This window comes from Anastrepha obliqua, chromosome 3 (assembly GCF_027943255.1).
Source record: "Anastrepha obliqua isolate idAnaObli1 chromosome 3, idAnaObli1_1.0, whole genome shotgun sequence".
Lineage (NCBI taxonomy): Eukaryota > Metazoa > Arthropoda > Insecta > Diptera > Tephritidae > Anastrepha > Anastrepha obliqua.
The window spans coordinates 12,039,012-12,054,288 of NC_072894.1; the positions used below are offsets into that span (position 1 = coordinate 12,039,012).

The 15,277-nt window shown below is 37.4% G+C and overlaps 1 protein-coding gene across 1 annotated transcript in view; it reads left to right on the forward strand.

Annotated features, from left to right (window-relative positions):
- LOC129242332 (laminin subunit alpha) overlaps window positions 1-15,277 on the forward strand; it is a 51,341-nt gene that overhangs the window by 18,756 nt on the left and 17,308 nt on the right. The window lies entirely within an intron of this gene.

The following is a 15,277-nucleotide window of genomic DNA, read 5'->3' on the forward strand; positions in this document are numbered from 1 at the left end:
ATAGAAAGTGGACCGTCGTCTCATCCTCTTCTCCACACGCTGGGCAGAGTGCACTGTCTGAGATGTCTACATTTTCCATGTATTTCTCCCATGTGCTTCGCCGTCATCAGTCCAACCAGCTGCCTACAATCTCTTCTGTTTAATGAGTGGAGGATCTGCGACAGTCGATCCGACATGACATCAGTTTAGTCCATCTGCAGCCTTCTCAGACTGCCAAACTCGCTTGTGAGTTGTAGTTACCCATTTGCTAGCCGTGGCTTTGATGGCTGAAGCAGGGAGTGGCAGAACGGGCTCTGAGGCCAACTTCTTTGGCTAAAGACTCCTAGCTAAAGAGTCAGAGACCTATGTTAGTATCAGGATATTATGTCTACCTACATAGTTCAGCCTGGATTTACAGGACTCGACTACTCTTGAAGTGGTTGGGGGGCTGCCTAAGGTCATGAGCGCAGCTTTGTTGTCGCTGCAGACACATACAGATCTGCCTTTCCTAGAGAAGTGCTTTACCATTTGGTTCTGAATTGGAAGCCATTTTAATCCACTGCGAAACCACACTTTTTTGCTTACGTAACTAGTAGCGACATTTACCGTTAGAGTGTGGCATGTCACCATAGTTGACGGAACACAGAGGGTACCTGGATTCGATTCTCAACAAATTTGAGAATAAAATATGTCGCTTGTAGTAGGTAAATCTTGTGGCTGACAAATCTTATAGCTGAATAAAGCGCTTAGCGCTAGGAATGGAGTTCTGCGAAAATACACTAAAAGTGTTGCAATTCAGTACCAGTCGGTTTTCCTGAAAGGATTCCTAAGGTTACTTACTCATTTTAGGAAATAAAGGTTTACTTGGAACCATGATTTTGGTAAGAAATAATGCGTCGATAATTTTGCTAAGAAATAAATCGCTAAGTGCACTAAAACATAAGTAACTTTTATTAACCTCAAAAGCAAATTAAAGATTCAGCAACATAAGTAAAAAAAAAATCGTATGAATGCACGGCAATTGAAGAGCTACCGGTTTTTGAACAAAAATAATATCTATGGACCTTTGAAAAAACAAATCGTAAAGCACTTGTTGCCGTAAAGCACTAAATTACTGGGGTTTAATAGAAGTTGGCGCAAAATTAGTCACCCCATAAGAATATTTATAATTTTTGCAAACGTCAATCATATTGGACAGTTGTAAACTAGACAGTCGCAGTATACAAACAGACATGCGATGGAGATAAAGATTTCCATCACCCGAAATCATTTTTTTATTTACTCAAAAAGTTACTCGAAAACAAAATCGGAATATTATTTTTTTGCCACCTTGTAGAATATTCATAGTATATTAAATAATTTGTAAGTACGCTATTTTAATACTAAAAAATACTTTTAAATATTTTTTTTAAATTTTTTTTTTAATATTTTTTTTTTAATATTTTTTTTTAATAGTTTTTTTTTTGCTTATCGTTGCTTGTTGATCTGTGTAAAGCGAAAACTGAGATCATTTCACTTTCTGGTTTGTCAAAAATTCACAGATACTTATGTATGTATGAACATGTGTGTGTATGTTTACACACACATACATGTTTAGTAGTAGACATAACAGTAATTGAATGGCATGCCACAGACGCGTTAAAATGCAACAAGATAGCGGTATAGATGGTGTAAAGTAATTTTTAACGCCAACGCAAGCAATTATCGTTGAAGTGGGCAAACAAACAGCCATCCAAATATACCTACTATGTACCTACATATGAACGTATGCATCTACATAATTATGCACAAAAATGCACATACACATGCAAAAATACAAATGCACGCCATGGAGATTGCCATGGCATCCACATGAAAAGCATTTTGCTCGCTACGCATCCGCCGAAGGCCTTTGCTCTTATCTCATGCCACAGTTTTAATTACAGTGCAGTACGAATGTAAAAAGAAAAAAATATTGCAGCAAAATATGATACATTTTTTATAGCTTCTTTTAACTGCCGCAAAATGGCAATAATTAATCCGCCTGCTTTATATGCCTGAGTAGGAAATTTTTTTCGGTTTTGTTTTTGTTTGTTTTGCATTTTGTTCATTGGTTAAATTTTATTGTAATTGTATGTATGTATAGTATATGCTGAATATGCTTGCACAGCATAAAGAGAAGGTAGCGGTAACAGTATACAGTTAATATTCTCTATAACGAATCCAAAATAAACGACAGAGAGAGAGAGAGAGAGAGAGGGGAAAATGCTTTGTTTAACATTTTTATTTGAAGTGATCAGCTATTCTGGATTGAAGAATATTTCTCCACTTTTGTGCTTCAACAAAAATGTCGAATACAATAAAGGAAGGGTGTTTGATACATTATTTTCAATTTCTAAATATATTTACATACATACATAATAATTTCAGTTGATTCTCCTTCGTTCGAAATTGAACCTGTATGTGAATATTAAATATTAAAATTTATTGGCCACGGTTTTTGCTTACTTTAGCTTATACATACAATGTCATACATACATATGCCAATATACCTTTCAATAGCTCGGATTGACTGAATCTCTTGCGCACACTTTCGAGAAAATCTTCTACAAAAATGCTTATAAGCGGAGCCATTTTTGAGTTGATTGTCGTGGCATGCACTGACAGATGTTGGGACAAATGTGCGATTTGGCCAATTTTTGGTAGCAATTACCGTTTTTACAGTAATTTTCATTTTAAAAATTGTTATTTTTAAGGTTCCCTTAGACACAGCATAGCTTCCTTTGTAAAACAGCAACAGTACAGGCGCATAACGAAAAATGATTGGAATTCATTCGTTATATGGAGATTGTAAACGCTTTAAATGTCTAGTTAAGGCTGCACACATTTTTTTTATGCAGAAAAATTCTCTATATTGGTGGCTTATATTCAAGTTGATACCATATACACCGATTTTCCGAAGGCATTTGATACGGCTCGTGCCAACAAAGCATAATAAGAATTAGAAGAGTTATATGCGTTTCGTCGGGTAAAAAAGGCCTATTTTCAATTTTTTTTTATGTAAAAAATTATTTACTTAATTCAAACTTTTTTCTGTCTTATAGATACATGTGGTATTTAAAGAATAATTTCTGAAATTTTCAAAAAAAAAAAAAATTAAAACTCCTCCATTGTGACGTAATTTCCGGTGACCCCTCGAAAGAAAGGTGCGTCCGCGTTGTCAGCATAACTCCTGACAGGATCGTCTAAAAATGAAAAAACAAAAATAAGTGTTTTAGTTAAGACCATAAACGCGTGCTTGAACGAGAGAAAGAAAAAAAGCTAAAATTGGAATTTTGGCAGACATTTTTCCAAAAAAATGAAAATTTCGGTCAAATTTGCTTGACATTTCGTACTTCGTTCGTAAATTATATCTCGAACACCAGTGTAAAATTTCATCAAGATCGGTTGAGTAGTTTTCGAGAACATTCGTCAACCGACTTTGAAAACACGGTTCCGAGAAAAACGCGTTTAAAGTTTTGAGTCACAATAAACCTGACTTGGAGCGCACACCTTTCAAAGGCTGTGTCCCCGAAACTATTATTCGGATCGACTTGAAAATTTAGGATAATATTCCTAAGATGTTGTAGAAATTAACAAGCCAAAAAACAATCGATTTTTGAACCCATGAAACCCATGTAACCCCTTAACTATAACTGCATATACACCTAGTCTAGTACAACAAAAAAAAAATCTAAATAATTTCACAAGTATAAATGTTGTTGTGCAAGTAGGACGTGGTTTTGTTGCGCTCCCGAGTTTTTCACTTTTATCTGAGTATTTTTGCTTTTAAAATTGCCATTGCTGCATATATATATACGTGTGCGTGTGAAATAACTCTCTCCAAAAACTGAGTTTGTTTTCCATGATGTCAACAAAACGCAAAAATCCACAGCGCAAAGCTCCAAAAACACCACAAATTCCTACATCGGTCGTAATAAAACTCGAAAAGTAGAGAATCTCCATAATCGAAAAGCTAACAACCGTAATAAAGAGCTCTGAGGAAAGAGTTGTGCAAAAAATCGATGAGCTAGCTGAGGAAATCTCAAATTTAAAACTTTCCGCTATTGAGAAGAGAGTGACTGAGGTTGAGAACTCTTGCGCCAAGGCTAAAAATGTGCATAAAGAACTTGTTGCTGTGCGCGTCCAGCTCACTGAATTACAAAGCAGCGCAGTCGCCACAGAAATGGTATCCCTGAAGAGAGAGAGATGAGAATTGGCCTGACAACTTCGCTAAGCTGTGCAGTGCTGCACATTACAAAATACCGTCACTACGGGAGGCGATCAAATATAATTTGGAAAAAGAGGATGAGTTTGTTCCTTAGTAATTAAATAATTTAATTTGTAAAAAGGTTGAGGAGGTCAACAAATTGATAATTCAAACAGGCCCAATTCAGCTATCGGGGGATGGCTGTAACGCCTAGAGGGTGCGTCGCAGATGGCGGATATCGAACGCTTCTCAGATGTGGCTGGTAGGAGGGCAATGAAATATCTCCCGCATGCCAAATAAGCTTGAAGAAGGGAACAAATATTCTAAGCCTCAGCGTCTGTTCACTATGTTAGGTGTGACTGGAACGGCTGACGGCCTTGAATCTAGTGGCTCGCTATATAAATGTGCTCAAAGGTTCTTGAACTCATCAAACATTAACTGATTACCCCATACTGATATTTAGGAATGGGTCCAATTCCGAATGGAAATATGTCTCTATGGGGTAATTGGTTAATTTTTATGTGCCGGGTCCCAAATTCAGCACACAACCAGCTATCCTGAAGGTATATAAAGTCTAAATGCTTTGTGGATAAACCAGCTGGAATTGAGGCAACATTACTAAAATTATTCCAGCGAGTTAATCAAAATTGGTGTTAACGGATGACCGACGTCCCGTTAGAAATTATAGGCCTATTTCAAAGCTATCGACAATTTCCAAAATTTTTGAGCACGCGTGTTAGTGCAGTTTCTTTCTCGGCTGGTTTCCAGGTCGACTGTATTTACACTGACATTTCGAAACTTTCGACAAAGTTTCTCATAGAATCTTAGTTAAAAAATTAGCTTGTTTTGGTTTCCATTCTGCTTTTCTGCAATGGATAAATTCTTTTTGTTTTTGTTTTTTTTTCGACAACACTAGGGCGAAAAAAGGTCGTTTCGAGATAATTAAGTTTAAAGTTTTGAGAGTGGATATTTTCCATTGATGCCGCCGTGGGACAAATCTGACTCTAGCTGCTAAAAAAAATTTGATAGTATATTCTCAAAAGCTTACACTTTCGAAATATCAAAAAAAAAGAACACCTTAAGACGGGTGTGCGTTAGGAGAGAGTACACTTCTTCTTCTTCTTAATTGACGCGATAACCGCTTACGCGATTTTGGCCGAGTTTAACAAAGGGCGGCAGTCGTTTCTTTCTCGTGCTAACCGGAGCCAATCGGACACACCAAGTGAAGCCAAGTCCTTCTCCATCGATCTTTCCAACGCAGAGGAGGCCTTCCTCTTCCTCTGCTACCACCAGCTGGTACCGCATCGAATACTTTCAAAACCGGAGCGTTTGTATCCATTCGGACGACATAACCCTATGTCTATGTCGTCGTAAAGCTCACACAGCTCATCGTTCCATCGCCTACGATATTCGCCGTTGCCAACGTGCAAAGGTCCAAAAATCTTACGCAGAATCTTCCTCTCAAACACTCCAAGCGTCGCTTCATGATGAGAGCCTTGTAGAGTGTTTTGAGTTTTGTTCGTCGAAAGAGGACTTTACTACTCAATTGCCTACTTAGTCCAAAGTAGCACTTCTTGACACGAGAGATTCTACGTTGGATTTCAAGGCTGTCATTGTTATCGGTGTTAATGCTGATTCCTAAATAAACGAAGTATTTTACAACCTCGTAATTATAACTGCCAACATTGACGTGGGTGCCGATACGCGAGTGCGCCGACTGTTTGTTTGAAGACTTCGTGTACTTCATGTTCTGTTCACCACCAGACCCATTCGCTTTGCCTCTTTATCCAGTTTGGAAAAGGCAGAACTAACAGCGCGGTTGTTAAGGCCGATGATGTCAATATCATCGGCATACGCCAACAATTGTACGCTCTTATAAAAAATTGTGCCTGAGCGATTAAGTTCTGCGGCTCGAACGATCCTCTCCAACATCAGGTTAAAGAAGTCATACGACAGGGAGTCACCTTGTCTGAAACCTCGTTTGGTATTAAACGGCTCGGAGAGGTTCTTCCCAATTCTGACGGCGCTGCTGGTGTTGAGCAACGCCATCTTGCATAGCCGTATTAGTTTTGCGGGGATACCAAATTCAGACATCGCGGCATACAAGTAATTTCTTTCCGTACTGTCGAATGCAGCTTTGAAGTCAACGAAAAGATGGTGTGTGTCGATTCTCCTTTCATGGGTCTTTTCCAAGATCTGGCGTATTGTAAATATTTGGTCGATGGTAGACTTTCCAGGTCTGAAGCCACACTGATAAGGTCCAATCAGTTGGCTGACGGTGGGCTTCAGCCTTTCACACAATACGCTCGCTAGAACCTTATAGGCGATATTTAGAAGACTAATCCTGCGGTAATTGGCACAGATTGTAGGATCGCTCTCCTTATGGATTGGGCAAAGCACACTTAAATTCCAATCGGCAGGCATGCTTTCATCCGACCATATTTTGCATAAAAACTGATGCATGCACCTTACCAGCTCCTCGCCGTCATGTTTAAATAGCTCAGCCGGCAGTCCGTTGGCGCCCGCTATTCTCACCTCGTCATGGTCAGTTAACGGATTGTCAATTCCGTCGTCAACGATTGGGGTATCGGGATCTTCACATTCTCGGTGACATGCGCAGCTGTCACTGTGTAACAGGTTCGAGAAGTGTTTCCTCCATAATTTAAGCATGCTTGGTACGTCAGTCACCCGATCGCCGTCTTTGTTCTTACAGGAAAACGCCCCGGTCTTTCGGGCATTATTCCTGTTGGCCAGCATCTCATGCTCTTCGCATTCACGTATTCCGTCCTCTCGTTTTTTCTTTCGGATAATACGTCTCTCTTCCTTTTTTAGCTCTCTGTAGCGATCCCACATGGCTCGCGTTGCGCCCGATCGCAGCGTGGCTCTATAGGCGGCATCCTTTCTTTCAGCGGCAGCATGACATTTCTCGTCGTACCAACTGTTTTTTCGGGCTCGCCGAAATTCGATTTCTTCTTACACTGCATTGTTATAAAAAATCTTAGTTCAGTATTTTGCGTTGCTAACTACTTTCCTTCGGTAGAAATTCCGACTATATGCCATTGCTATTATTTCGCACAGAGTGTATATGCATTCCAAATTAACTCTACTCATAGCATTCTAAATAATTTTGACGTTGAGTAGCTGGAGCGCTGTGGCTCAATTCAACTTTTACTGTTCGGCTGGAGTGTGCCAATGATCTCATCATTCGGCGCGTTTGTATGTACATACGTATGTGTGTATGCATAATTTTTTTTTTGTGCTGCCGGCGAGCGGTTGCTGCTGAAAAAGAAAATATACTAAACAGCAGACAATTATTTGTTTATTAAAGTGAATTGTGTATAAAGTTGGAGTGCGTTAAGCTTATTTGGCGCCTACATACACACTGCAAGAAATATTTTTAGAAAAATGATTTGTAATGCATGTGCTTATACATATGTTTGTATATATGTGTGTACATAGATACACTACGCGACTGCAATGCAAATTCTATTGTGCATAAATTAAAATCGAGTCGCGCATATTTTCTAGTTCAAGTACGAGATGTTTTTTGTTGCAAGTAATTTTAGTGGCTGAACTGACTACGCTAAGGGGTTAGGAGTGGTCAGATGGATGGAAAAATAATCTTTTTTATCATAAGTATCTTTCAACTGCTTTTTAATTAATAAAAATGAAAAGCTATAACGGGCAACGGTGTTATAATAAACTAGCAAACCCGGCCCCCTTCGCTGGGCACACTAAAATAGAATAGATATGGTTTAGAACAGAAAATATATGGTTTTCATATTATTTATTTCTTTATTCTTTATTCAAGCGCTTTGGCATAAACAATATTTTTTGTTTTTCTATTTGTTTTTGAGTAAATATAAAATATAAATTGAAAATCAGGAAAAAAGAAGATTGTTTTTAAATTTCAAATCGACGCATATGAATAAACAATTGTCTTTTTTCCTGATCATCCATGAATTTTTCGTTTCAATTTATATGTTTTATTAAGCATTGGACCTTTTTTAACCATTATCCATTTATATTTTCAAAAAAAAAAAACGAAAAAAATTGTTTTTTCCACGAACACATAATTTCGTTCGGATTTCACATTAAATTCTCAAATTTCGTAAGAAATTATTCACTGTTCTAAAATCCACTCCAAAAAAATTCACAAACAATTTTTACATGTTGCACTTACGTTTTTTCCTTATGGCATCCAAATCAGAAAGAAATATTGACACATTGTAACTCACACTGTCAATTTGACAGTTCAGTGTCCCAAGCGTTAAAAAAGTAAGCGACATTATGGCTGGCTCAAAAGAACGCTGTACCCGTTGCCACTGCTCCGAATTACAACCAAACTTTACGAAACCCATTTTCAATACTTACTTAACAATGTGCATAAGTTTGGTTTAATTCGGTGCAAAGACACGGCGGGTCCACGTTTTGGCTTATATTTCGAGACCCTAGTCATCAATAAGTATGAAAATTACCCCGTATTAAAGCACTTATCAACAGCTTTCATTTGATATCCATATTGTACAAACACATTCTAGGGTCCACGTTTTGGTCTCTATCTCGAGACCCTAGTCACGGAGCGGATGGAAATACTCTGAACTAAAGCATTCACCAACAGCTTCCATTTGATACCCATATTGTACATACACATCCGAAGGTTACCCGGGTCCACGTTTTGACCTATATCTCGAGACCCTATCTACCAATAGGTATCCAAACTATACGGAAAGCATCTTCAATAGCTCCTTAACAATGTGTGTAAGTTTGGTTTAATTCGGTGCAAAGACACGGCGGGTCCACGTTTTGGCATATATTTCCAGACCCTAGTCATCAATAGGTATGAAAATTACCCCGTATTAAAGCACTTATCAACAGCTTTCATTTGATACCCATATTGTACATACACAACCAAAGGTTACCCGGGTCCACGTTTTGACCTATATCTCGAGACCCCAGTCACGGAGCGGCATGAAAAATACTCTGTACTAAAGCATTCACCAACAGCTTCCATTTGATACCCATATTGTACATACACATCCGAAGGTTACCCGGGTCCACGTTTTGACCTATATCTCGAGCCCTATCCACCAATAGGTACCCTAACTATACGGAAACCATCTTCAATACCTTCTTAACAATGTGTGTAAGTTTGGTTTAATTCGGTGCAGACACGGCCGGTTAGCGAACACACACAAAAAGTTGACTTTATTTTATATATAAGATTTTTTTCAGTTTGTGTCCGAAAAATCCAAATATCTTACGGAACTCTATTTTTTTTCAAAATAAAATGTAATCCATGTTACTCGTGGATAATGTAGTTTTCGAATGGTGAAAGAATTTTTAAAATCGGTCCAGTAGTTTTTGAGCCTATTCGTTACAAACAAACAAACAAACAAACAAACAAACAAAGTTTTCCTCTTTATAATATTAGTATAGATAATAATAACAATTTTTTTGAGCATGCAGGCTGACCGCCACTCTCTCGCCCGACTCGATGGTCTAGAAATTTCAAAAAATCGATTTTTTGTTTTTCCGATATTTCGAAAGTAGAGTATCTTAAGAATATACTGTGAATTTCTCATGCGGAAATTCACAATATTATAGCTTCTAGGTTAGGTTGACTTGGTTGGCTGAAAGCCATCACGTGGACCTATTGGTCCTTAGTGATACCAGATGCAGCTTGACTCTTACGTTTTCTTGTATCATAGTAGGCTTTTTGTAATAAATAGAATTTTGATAAAATTTGCGCGGGTATATAAAGTTAGGACCGGCCCGAATTTAGCACTCCCTTACTTGTATTGTTTTTACATTCGATTTCTTTCGTTCTTTACCACATGGCATTTTATGTGGCCGATAATATTTGTCTTGGCTAGTTTCGCCGATTTACGCTAAAAGTTGTTGCTTGTTTTACTGTTACTTGCGTACATATCTAGAACATTTTAGTTTATATGCCAACTACTCACTTCACCCAAATATCAGCTACTTGGGCACATGTTGAGCAGATGCTAATGTTTATATGAAAAAAAAAGATTTATTAGTAGCAATAATTCTAAAATACACTGACGAAAAAATTAGAGGGCGAGTTACGCTAAATTCTCTTCTCGCCTATAAGTACATAGCGACCTGGGCTTTTTGTTTATATATTTTATAAATTTATATTTAATTTGTCGTGCAGATCGTTGTTACTCTCTTCTTTTTTAAGAATAAGATTTTCTCTACAAGACAGCTGACTATCATATAATCACTCATATTATCATCATCACTATCCTCATTAAACTACACATTTTCGTTCTAGCCGTGGGAAAGTTCTGATAGTTTCCCCTTGTCGGTGTGATATTCTATCTCTCTTTTACCAATAGCAATTTCTTATAACCGAAAAACGTATCTACTATGCTCTAAAGGCAAGGCTCTCACAATGTAATAACTGCTGACAACTAAACTCCTCATTGTCGTCATTAAAAACTTCTCAACACTAATAATCATACTTCTCATTTTTGTTATCAAAAAGTTATCAGCGCTGATGGGCCAAACTACTCATTTTCGTTATCAAAAAGTAATGTTGTTGTTGTTGTAACAGCATAAAAATTCCCCATACTTACATACGGGGAATGCTGCTGGAGTGACAGTTCTTGGCCGGATATAAATCCGGGTCGTTTTGGTAACATAGAACCGAATGTCGTGGAAACGATCAAAAACTTATTAAAAAGTAATCAGCACTGATGAGAAAAACTCCTCATTTTCGTTAAAAAGTAATCAGCAGTGATGACAAAAACTCCTCAATCCCTTCGTTATCATAAAATGTTTTATTTAGAAATATATAAAATTAATATCTTTTGTATACATTAGAAATTTCTTACATATAAATTTGGTGTTTCATCTACGGAGATTCGAACTCACGAATTTTCTTCAAATGTTAGCCAAGCATCTACTCATTCGGCTATGGCGACCATAAATAAACACAACAAAATTTCACACTAGCACTTTTTTCAGAGCAGCCACATTATAAGCATAAAAATGAGTTGCCTTGCCACTTATATGAAATTGCTATTGGTGAAAGAGAGATAGAATTCACACCGCCTAGGGGAAAGGAATATCAAATGAAATATTTGATTTCCTCCATTAAAAAATGTTGTATATGCCATTCTGATAATGCGTTGGAATTTTTGTCGAAAGTGCTCATCATTGTCTTATAGGGTTTATTACGTCGTTTCACTGTCACTTGCGCTGTAGCGAAAACTGGAAAAATTATTGTTTGCAAAAAGATCCGTGCAGCACGTTTTTGTATGGCCAAACTTATGCAGTGGCTGCAAAATAGTCTATTTTATATGACATGGTGCCTTTTTTTTAAATAACGTTTTTATTATCAAGTAGAAGCTGCTAAAGTTACGCAATTTTTAAAGGTACTTACAATAGATTATACAAATTTTCGGAAAGGGTTATTTCGTATTTTCCCTGCGGGGTAATTGCATGCCCACACATATGTTTCATACACTCTTATGTATGTATAAGTATATTTGCATACATATACACACGAATATTTCGTTAACCAATTTCAGTTGGTTTGCTTCGCTGCAAATTAATTTAGTCAATTTAAATTGATGAGTAAACAAAGGAGAAAAAAATGCGAATATTTTCTAAATTTTTAATGACTTCGTAGTTTACTTAAAGCGATTGTGAGGTTTGCGTTTTTTGTGCGCTTTGCTTGGTTCTGGTTGCGCATGGCGCATGACTGTAGTTTTAGGAGTGTAAAAAGTTCAAAATTGTCTCGAAGAATTGCGAAGAAAAGAATGGAGTGCTGATGCTGTTTTTTATGTGTAGGAACTAATTTTTAATCGATGCAATCGATTTTTTCGATTTTTAGGCGTCAATCATCAACAAAAGTTTTATTTGTCCTTTTTTCAATATATTTTAAGCATAGAAAGTTTTGGTTTTTATTTGTGTAATTTTATTTTAATTTTTATTTATTTTTTAATTTTATTTTAATTTTAAAAATTAATTTTTACGAACTACTTTTATGAAAAACTTGTTTTTTGGGGATCAGGTGTGAAAAATAAGTACAGTATATACCTATGAAATAAAACCTTTTTTCAATTTCAAACGTTTATTAACAAGAAAAGGGTTACAAATTTAATCTTCAAAATAATAGCCATCGCTAGCGACACATTTTTCCCATCTCTCAGGCAATTTTTGGATGAAGTCATATTATGAATTTGGATAGACGTCTGACCAGATGATATCATCTGGTATATTATAATTGTCACAACACCAATTTTCTCTTTTTTTAATCCGTTTTTTAAGTGGAGCAATGCATTTACTGAAAGAAGCGGCAAGCGGTTATGAACTTTGCTTATAAAAGTATTTTATTACTCTGCAAACGCGCTTAATTTGGGACATTTTTAAATCAGACCAGCCGAGTCTTTATACGTCTCGAACCCAAAAGTACATCCTGAAGTAGACCAAGTATGATGACATTGTAGGCAGGTAGGGGAAATGGTTGAAGTACCAGACTGGCACTCTCCAAGTAGCGCTGTTTTGATATCCCATTATGAGACCTCCATCGAGCAAATACCTGCAGTCATCCAGAGTTGTTGTTGTAACGGAGAAGGTTGATGAGATTTACAAGGTGAAGTCCAAATTAAACAAGACTGGCGTCATAAAAATGATTTTGATGCCGTCATCTTTTTAATGGATTAGTACGTTGGATATTACATCCCTAGCTGACTTTCAGTGAAAGCTTGGTGGCATTCGATTCAGTAGAAGCGAAGTTATTGCGTCTAAAGTGTCAGTATGTTTGTGTCATCGGTACAAAAATGAGTTTCGAACACAGAGTTAATATCAAATTCTGTTTCAAAATCGGTAAAACGATTTGAATTGATGAAAAAAGTTTAAGGCGATAATCTCGTGTCAAAGTTCATGAGGGGTTTACACGTTTCAGAGATGGTTGTGAGGACATACTATAAATGACAATGAACATACGGGCCGCTCAAAATGAATTATAACCGAAAACTCCATCGAAATTGTTAGTAAATTTATCAAAAATTAACCGAAATCATCATTGAAATTCATAGAATCGGAGTTGAATATCTCCAAAACATCGATTTAATGCATTTCAACTGATAATTTGGGTTTACGAAAGGTCTGTGCACCTTTCATTCCGCCTAAGTTAACTGAGGACCAAAAATTGCTCAGAATTCAACTATCGAAAGAACTCATTAAAGAGGCGAGAAAAGACGAGAACTTCCTTTACAACATTGTAACTAGTGGTGAAACCTGGTTTTTTCGACATGACCCTGAAACTAAGCGCCAAAGTGCCAAAAGGAAGGCCTCAAACGAGCCACCACCCAAAAAATCGAGTTTGGAAAAGTGCAATATCAAGTCGATGCTCATTTGTTTTTACGATTCCAAAGGAATTGTTCACAAAAAGTTCGTGCGAACGGGCCACACCGTCCATGCAATTTTCTACCTCTGGCGTTTTGAAGCGTTTGTTGCATCGCTTTCGTCGAATTCGCCTTGAATACCGTGAAGGAGGAAGCTGGCGCTTCATCGATCTACTCCTGTGACTGATTTTTTGACTAGAAATCACATTTGAACCAATAATCCCTCACCGTATTCGCCTAATATGGCTCTCTATGACTCTAAGGAAAATGGTTTGCGCCCGTAAAGGCCATCCAAAAGGCTTGTACCGACATCCTGAAGAACATTCCTGTCAATGACCTGAAATACTCTTTCTAAAAGCTCGAGGCCAGAGGAGACTATTTTGAATAAATAAACTCAAAGTTATCAGAACAAATCTCCTGTCGTTTCTATTTTATCTCAGTCTTGTTTATTTTGGACTTCACCATATAGGTTGAAGTGCCGCCACAGGCTGTCGAAGAGAAGCGCACCCAACATGCCAAATCCCGACATGTACAAAGAAAATGCTCAATAATTGGAAAATGCAGCTTTTTTGCGTGAGTGCCGATCGTTCAATGATCGGTAAGCCCAGCTACAAGTTTGGAAATTGGATGGCTTGGAGTCCCTAGCACTGTCTGCTTCTTGCGTCTATTGTACTGTGGCCATAGGATTTTCGAAATACTACACGAAGAAATGGAACTATATCTGACATGTGCTTTCCATTGAATGAATATTTGTCCATCCACGTCCAAGTTTTAAATAAAGGGTTTTCCAATAACAGGTGTTCTGAATGAGTGGATTGCGCTATTGAGAGATGATTAACGAGTTTTATGATCAGAATTGATCTGGATAACGTTTATTTTCATCTTTTACGGGAAAAGTTTCCGGACTGTGTTATCTCTCGAAGAGGTAATCACAATTGGCCACCGAGATCTTGTGTTTTAACACCTTGTGACTTTTTTCTTTGGGGCCACGTGAAAGAGAAGGTCTACGCCAACAGCCCAGGGTCGATTGAAGACCTCAGAGATGGAATTCGTTGGGCTATCGAGGACATAGGGCAGCCAGTTTGCAATTCGGTTATGGAAAATTTCATGAAAAGGTGGTCGTCGTGGTCATTTGCCTGATGTTATTTTCCACTATTAACGGCATACCGTCCTCTTTATAATGAAATAAACATCCGATCATTTATATTAAAAATTAGCATTTTTCTTTGAATATCAAAATAACTCCTCTGTTTGGAAAACTTTTTATTTAATTTATCTATGAGAAATTCATGTAAATTGTAAATGAGTAAAAAAAGACTAAAAATGGCACTAGGCACTTCAAAAGCACTGAATCTTGAGCACCAAGTTGGCAACTATGCTTCAAAGTTATCACTACCGATAGTAGCGTACACAAACTGTTACTGAATTAACGAAACACATTTCTGGCATGCCTAGAAGTATGCAACACTTTTGCTTGCTAATCTCGTTTATTGGCACTAATCTGTCTGTCGTTTGTTGCCGCCGAATATGTCCACAAATACAAATGCCTGTCTGTATAGGTGTGTTTAGCAGTGCAGAGCACAAAACTTGTAGTGTGCACATACATACATACATGCATACATACACACATGCATGCATACATACACACATACATACATACATAAAAACACGTTTGCAATGCTTATATCAA